General features: G+C 40.3%; 1 protein-coding gene across 4 annotated transcripts in view; it reads left to right on the top strand.

The window, feature by feature from the left end:
* The window catches only part of LOC127005246 (cell adhesion molecule Dscam2-like), a 137,945-nt gene that overhangs the window by 77,562 nt on the left and 52,883 nt on the right, over positions 1-7,500 (top strand). The window lies entirely within an intron of this gene.

Raw genomic sequence — 7,500 nt, 5'->3', positions numbered from 1 at the left:
AACGTGGAAATTTAAACATGAAATTGAGAACGTGTGAATAAGAAGAAGTTTGATATTTGTGGACAGCAAGGAGAAAGGAGAAAAAAAAGAGAACGAGGGAAGTAAGAAAGAAAGAAAATAACCAAGATATTGAAGAGAAAGAGAGGAGGAAGAATTGGAAGAGGGGAAAAAGAAGGGGAAGAGAGGAGAAAGGAGGGAAAGAGAGGAGAAAAAAAGTGGAGGAGAGGAGAAAAGAGTGTGAGAGAGAGATAGGAAACAAACTGTCCAAGCGAAGAGATGCTTAAAAGGGAGGAAAATGGGACGGAGGAAAAGAGGAGGAAAGTCGAGCGGAAGGAAGGAAGAAAAAAGAGAAGGAGGAAGAGGAGGAGGAGGAGGAGGAGGAGTAATAGATCACCAAAATGGGAAAAGAAAAACAAAAAGAAAGAAAAGAGAGAGAGAGAGAGAGAGAGAGAGAGAGAGAAAAAAAAGTCCTTAGAAAGTGAAATAAGACCCAAGATTCGCACCTTCTCCTCCTCCTCCTCCTCCTCCTCCTCCTCCTCCTCCTCCTCCTCCTCGCTCAAGTGGACTGGATCGAAATCTCTTAAAATTTTTCGTAATATTCGGTCATCGTTAGCAATAATTTTTAAGAGGAGGAGGAGGAGGAGGAAGAGGAGGAGGACCCAAGCACAAGCCGTTTCACTGGTTCCTTTTTTCTCTTCTTTTTGTCTTTTTTTTTTCGCTTTTATTTCTCTCTTTTTTTGTTTTTTTGTTTTTTTTTTGTTTCCTCTCGTGGAAGGGAAACGAAATAGACTTTGATTGCGGTGTGTGTGTGTGTGTGTGTGTGTGTGTGTGTGTGTGTGTGTGTGTGGAGGGAGGAGGAAAGGGAGAGAGAAACTTAGAGAGAAAATACCTCCACTTCTCCTCCCTTCTCTCTCTCTCTCCTCCTCCTCCTCCTCCTCCTCCTCCTCCTCTTCATTTCTTCTTCCTCTCTTCCTTCAAAAATCACTGGACCCTCCTCCTCCTCCTCCTCCTATAATAAAATTCCTCTTCAATCTACTTTTCAATCACTGCAGTTGATCATCAGTAATGTATGGGAGAGGAGGAGGAGGAGGAGAAGGAGGAGGAGGAGGAGGAGGAGGAGGAGGAGGAGAAATGAAAAGTTATGTTACCAAGAAGAGGAGAGTGAAATGAATGAGGATGAAGAGGAGAGGAGGAGGAGGAGGAGGAGGAGGAGGAGGAGGAGGAGGAGGAGGAGGAGGAGGATAGAGTTAAGTCAGCAATATTAAGGAGGGGAGAGAGAGAGAGAGAGAGAGAGAGAGAGAGAGAATATCATTACTCTCTCTTTCCCTTCCCTTCCCTTCCCATCCTTCCTTCCTCTCCTTCCTTCCCTCCTCTCCTTCCCTTCCATCCTTCCTTCCTTCCTTCCTTCTCTCCCTTCCTTCCCATCCCTTCCTTCCTTCATCCCATCCCATCCTTCCTTCCCATCCTTCCCCATCCCATCCCTTCCCATCCCATCCCATCCTATTCCATCCCTTCCCTTCCCTTCCCTTCCCTTCCCTTGCCTTCCTTCTTTCCTCCAATCAATATCTCCATTTTTCCTCCTCCTCCTCCTCCTCCTCCTCCCTCCTCTCCCTTCTCCTCTTTTACCCTTCCTCCTCCTCCTCCCCCCTCTTCCTCCCCTTAACCTTCCTCTTCATCCTCTTTTATCCTTCCTTTTCCTCCTCCTCCCCTTCGTCTCCCTTTTCTTTTTCCTCCCATTTCCTTCCTCTTTCGTCCTCTTCTTTCCTCCCTTCTTTCCTTTTTTCCTCCTCCTCTTCTTCCTTTCTTCTCCATTCTCTTCTTCCTCCTACTCCCCCTCCTTTCTCTCCTCCTCCTCCTCCTCCTCTTCCTCTTTCGCCGGTACTGAAGGGCCTCCTCGTCTGGGCCCAAGAACCCTTTGGCGAAGTGGTGGTCAGCGGGCTCTGGTTCGAACCCCGCTGGCTGACTGATTTATTTTTTCACATTTTATTTATTTATTTTTAGTTTTAAGGTTACCGATGTGAAGGATGATTGAGAGGGGAGAATGGATTAGAATGAAGGAGGGATTGGAGAGGAGGGAGAGGGAGAGAATGGAAGGAGGAAGAGGTAGAGGAGGAGGAGGATGGGAAAAAAAAGGGAAAGGGAAGAGGAGACAGAAGAGGAAATAGAAGGAGAGAAGAGAAAAGGAAAGAAGGAAAAGAAAGCGAAAAGAAGATAAAACTAAGGAGGAGGAAAAGGAGGAAAGAAGAGAGGAGGAGAAAGGAGGAAATAAAGAGGAAAGAGAAGACTAGGTAAAAAAAGAGGAAAAAAAGGGAGAAAAGATAATTCGAAAGAAGAGGAAGAGGGAGAAAAAGAGAAGGAGAAGGGAAAAGAAGAGGAAAAACAGGAGGAAAGGAGAGAAAAAAGAGAAGATAAAGTTCAGGGAGAGAGAAAAAGGAAGAAGATAAGGAGAGAGAGAAAAAAGAAGAAAAGACTTAAAAGGAAAAGAGAAAAACACAGAGGAAAGCGAACTAAAAAAAAAGATCTCGACAACACTAAAAAAAAAAGCAAAATGGGAAAACAAATAAAATAGATAAAAATAAACAAAATAATAAAGTTGATAAATAAAAAAAAAGAATAATTGAATATAGCGTAACAAATACAGCGAAACGAACGACTAATGAGAGAGAGAGAGAGTCGGAAAATAGAAATGGTTGGAGGAAGAGAGAGGAGGAAAAATAGAGGAGAGAGAGAGAGAGTCGGAAAATAGAAATGGTTGGAGGAAGGAAGAGGAGGAGGAAAAAATAGAGGAGGAGAAATATAAGAGGAGAAAATTAGGGAGAGAGAGAGAGAGACACTTAAAAAGGATGATTATTATTTCCTTTGTTTGAATAACCTCTCTCTCTCTCTAATTATTTTGTTCTCTAATAATTGGATGTGTCTTGCTGTTGTTGTTGTTGTTATTATTATTATTATTATTATTATTATTATTATTATTATTATTATTATTATTATTATTATTATTATTATTGTTATTAGTCACTGCATTTGTCTCCGTTAGATATTTATTTAACTTTCACTCATTTTCATTCACTTTCACATCACTTTCACATCATTTTCATTCACTTTCACATCATTTTCATTCACTTTCATTCACTTTCACATCACTTTCATTCACTTTCACATCACTTTCACATCACTTTCACTCACTTTCACATCACTTTCACTCACTTTCACATCATTTCCCTTTCATATTCATTTCTCTTTCTTTTTTATGTCGGCACGAAGAACCCGTCGCCCTGTTTACCCGTGATCAGCGTTCCCAGATGGACGAAAATAATGCTACACAAATATTGGGAATTTTTCGGCGCAAATTGGTAACAGCCGCTGGTCGTTCTCTCTCTCTCTCTCTCTCTCTCTCTCTCTCTCTCTCTCTCATTTGAATTGTAATGCGTGTGTATTGGTATGTGTTTTTGCTTTAATTATCTCTCACTCACTCTCTCTCACATTCTCTCTCTCACAATCAGTCTCTCTTTACCTCTCTCTCTCTCTCATCTTTATCGCTTTATCTCTTTATCTCTAAATAGGAAAGAAAAGAAAACAAAAAGAAAAAAGAAAATAAGAAAATAAAAATAAAAGGAAAAAAGGAAAAAGAAAAAAAGCATGAAAAGAAAAAAAATAATAAACAGGAAAAGGACAAAAAAGTAACAAAAAGAAACACACACACACACACACACACACACACACACACACACACACACACACACACAGTAGTAGCAGTAGTAGTAGTGTGTCTAGTAATATCCTCGTTAAATATCCATTACTGGCCTGGGAACTATTGCAACGAGAGAATATTGAGCCCCTAAAGTTTTGTGCGTGGAGGAGGAGGAGGAGGAGGAGGGGAGATTGGAGAGGGGGGGGATGAAGGGGATGGGGAAAGAGAGGGAAAGGGTACTGGATGGGAAGGGGAAAGAAGGAGAGGTGAAGGAAGCTTGATAGGTAGAGAGGGAAAGAGGGAAGGAGAGAGAGAGAGGGGAGGAGAGAGAGGAAGGTAGAGGATGGATGGGAATAGGCTTGTAAAGAAGAGGGGAGAGGAAGGGAGAGAGAGAGGTTGGATTACAGAAAAAAGAAGAGAAAAAGAAGGATTCAGGTAAAGAAACGGAAGGGAAAAGAAGAGAAAGAAGTTACGAAAAGAGAGAAAAGGGAAAGGAGAGGAAAGGAAAGGAAAGAATAGAAAGGGAAATAAAAAAGAGAGGAAATAAAGATAGATAAAGGAATGGGAGAGATAGGAAGAAGAGGAAAGAGAGAGAAAGAGAGAAGGAAGAGAGAGAGAGAGAGAGAGAGTTTTAATTGGGATGGTAGGTTCTCTCTCTCTCTCAATACCTGTCGGAAATAATATCAACAACGATTTTTTTTTGTAATTTAGGTAAAAACGGCAATTTTTATGCTAATGAGTGTAGGAAAAATTTATATATTCATTTATTTTCTCTCTTTGTTGCCCATTGGAGAGAGAGAGAGAGAGAGAGAGAGATGATGATAACAGTAAATGTTTCTGTATGTTTATTTTTTTGGTGTGAATGTTGAAAGGAATTTTTTTTGTTGTGTTTTGTTTTCTTTTTTATTTACTATTGTTTTTGTTTTCTTTTTTCTTTGTTTTGTTTTGTTTTCTTGTTTTTTGTTTTCTATTTTTCTTTTTTAAATTCTTTTCTTACTTTATTTTCCTTTTTTTCTTCTTCTTTCGTATATTTCTTTCTTCTTTTCTTTCTTTCTCTTTCTTTCTCTTACCTTCTTTTCTTTCTTTCTTTCTATCTTTCTTTCTCTTTCTTTCTTTTTTTTTCTTGCACTTCCTTCGTTCCTTCCTTTCTTTCTTCCTTTCTTTCTTTCTTCCTTTCTTTCTTTCTTTCTTTCTTTCTTTCTTTCTTTCTTTCTTTCTCTTTATCTCCCGGAATTGGTCATTAGGAAAGGTAGGGAAATTACCATAAATATCCTCCTCCTCCTCCTCCTCCTCCTCCTCCTCCTCCTCCTCTTCTTCTTCCTCTTCCTCCATATGTTTCTCTCAATTGCCTTTCTTCAATCCTCTTTTTGTTCTCGCTCTCTTTCTCTCCCTCCTCCTCCTCCTCCTCCTCCTCCTCTTCCTCTTCTTCTTCCCTTCCTCTCACTTCAGTTTCTTCTCTTCCCTTTCTTTTCTTTTCATCTTAATGGCTTCGTAAGAGGAGGAGGAGGAGGAGGAGGAGGAGGAGGAGGAGGAGGAAAAAGGGAGAAGATAAACACTTAAAGTCAATGAAAGAGAGAGAGAGAGAGAGAGAGAGAGAGAGAGAGAGAGAGATGAGGAAACTATTGACAAAACTGGAGGGAGAGAAAAAACTAGATCGATAGAGGAAGAAAAAGAAGAAGAAGAAGAAGAAGAAGAAGAAGAAGAAGAAGAAGAAGAAGAAGAAGGAGGAGAAGAAGAAGAAGATAAAAAACAGTAAACAAACCAACGACGAGAGAGAGAGAGAGAGAGAGAGAGAGAGAGAGAGAGAGAGAGAGAGAGTCCCTGGGCAGCCATTGTTAAAGTCTCCTCGACATGTCCATTTGTATTCTCCTCCAAAGAAAAAAGGAGGAGGAGGAGATAAGGCCTCCTCCTCCTCCTCCTCCTCTTTACATACTTATTTCCTACTCCTCTTCTCCCTTAGTTTCTTTTTCCTTATTCTAATTCATATCCTCCTCCTCCTCCTCCTCCTCCTCTTCTTTTTCCTTTTCATCCTTTCCTTCTTTTCTTTCTCGTCGTTTTCCTTTTCTTTTTTCTCCTCCTCCTCCTCCTCCTCCTCTTCCAAAAGAAGAACAGACTCACTTTTATGTTTTTTTTTCTTTCCCTCCTGTTTTTGAAGTCTCGTGTGTGTGTGTGTGTGTGTGTGTGTGTGTGTGTGTGTGTGTGTGTGTGTGTGTGTGTGTGTGTGCCGAATGTCCATTGATGTACACACAGCCAGAGAGACGGATGAAAACACACACACACACACACACACACACACACACACACACACACACAGTTGAGAGAGAAAGAAAGTGAAAACAAATACAGAGAGAGAGAGAGAAGACAAAAATATTGGAGAATGGATTTTGAAATATGGGAAAGCGAAGACGTGGAGGAGGAGGAGGAGGAGGAGGAGGAGGAGGAGGAGGAGGAGGAGGAGGAGGAGTAGGAGAAGGAGGAGGAGAAAATGGAGTAAGAGGATGTGGTTGAGGTGGAAGTGGAGGCTTAGGTGGAAGAGGAGGAGGAGCAGGAGGAGGAGGAGGAGGTTTTAAAAAAGGAAGAAAGTTAAGGAAAGAAAACGCCTCCTCTCCTTCTTTTTCTTCTTCTTTTTCATCTTCTTTTTCTTCTTCTTCTTCTTCTGCTTCTTCCTCTTCCTCTTCTTCTTTTTCTTCTTTTTCCTCTTCCTTCTTCTTCTTCTTCTTCTTCTTCTTCCCTGCGGCGGCTTATAGAAGGATTTACCACAAAGACGTTTTCCATAATATTCCTTGTTTTTTCTTTTTCTCTTTTTTCATCGTCAATCCTTTTTCTTATTTTCTTTGATTTTTTATATTCGAGTTTGTATTTTTTGGCTATTTTCTTTTATGTTCTTGTTTTCTTATGATATTCTTGTTTATAGTTCAGTTTTTGTTGTTGTTTGTGTACTTTTTAATTGTTTATGTATTGTATTTTCAACTTATTCCTTTACTTATATTATTTCCATCATCTATTGTTTTTGTTTACATTGACAACCGAACCGAACGTAACCAAAACAAAATTCACACAGATACATAACACCATTTTACTCACACACCACGCACCTCCACACCACCACACTACCCTCAACACCACCGCGCCACTCCACTCTGCAAAATAACACCAAATAAATCCACGTGCAATTCCCAACCACTCCACAAAAGCTTCTAAAAGTTGAGAAGTGATGGCGGGCGGGCGAGCCAAACGCCGGCCATTACTCAACTCATGACACGCGCCAGCCAATCAGAGGGCGGCTACTTGTGACGTCACGGGGATGGAGGCTTGTGATTGGTTCCTCGTCTCCTTGTCTGGCCGCAGTACTCCTTTTATGGCCGCAGTTGATCCCTTCCGCGCGGTGAGTTAGTGCCGGGTAAAGAGAGAGCGCGGAAGAGAGAGAAAAAGAGTGAAAGGATGGTAAATATGTATGTTTTAAGGGTTTGTTGATTGACTGAAGGGTTTAAGTGTATGGGAAAGTGGTTGAGGGATTCGATAGAGTTTATTTAGTGTTTTAATAAGGTTTGGGGAATTTTTTTTTTGTTTTGTTTTTGGCTAGATTTTTTTTTTGATAACCGATTTTCTTTTGTTTTTTTTCTCGTATTATTTTTTCTTCTTTTTTTTTTGTCTTTTTTAATCTTTTATTTTATTTTATTTATTATTTTTCGTTTTTATTCAAGTTACTTTCCAATTTTTTCTTTCTCCTCTTCCTCCTCTTCCTTCTTTCCTCTCCTCTTCCTTTTTTTCCTCCTTCCTCCTCTTTCCTTTCTTCCTTTTCCCTCCAT

The sequence above is a fragment of the Eriocheir sinensis genome, chromosome 29, assembly GCF_024679095.1.
Source record: "Eriocheir sinensis breed Jianghai 21 chromosome 29, ASM2467909v1, whole genome shotgun sequence".
NCBI classification, from domain to species: domain Eukaryota; kingdom Metazoa; phylum Arthropoda; class Malacostraca; order Decapoda; family Varunidae; genus Eriocheir; species Eriocheir sinensis.
Note: the sequence above shows the minus strand (reverse complement) of the source record. Positions and strands in the feature narration are given on the sequence as shown.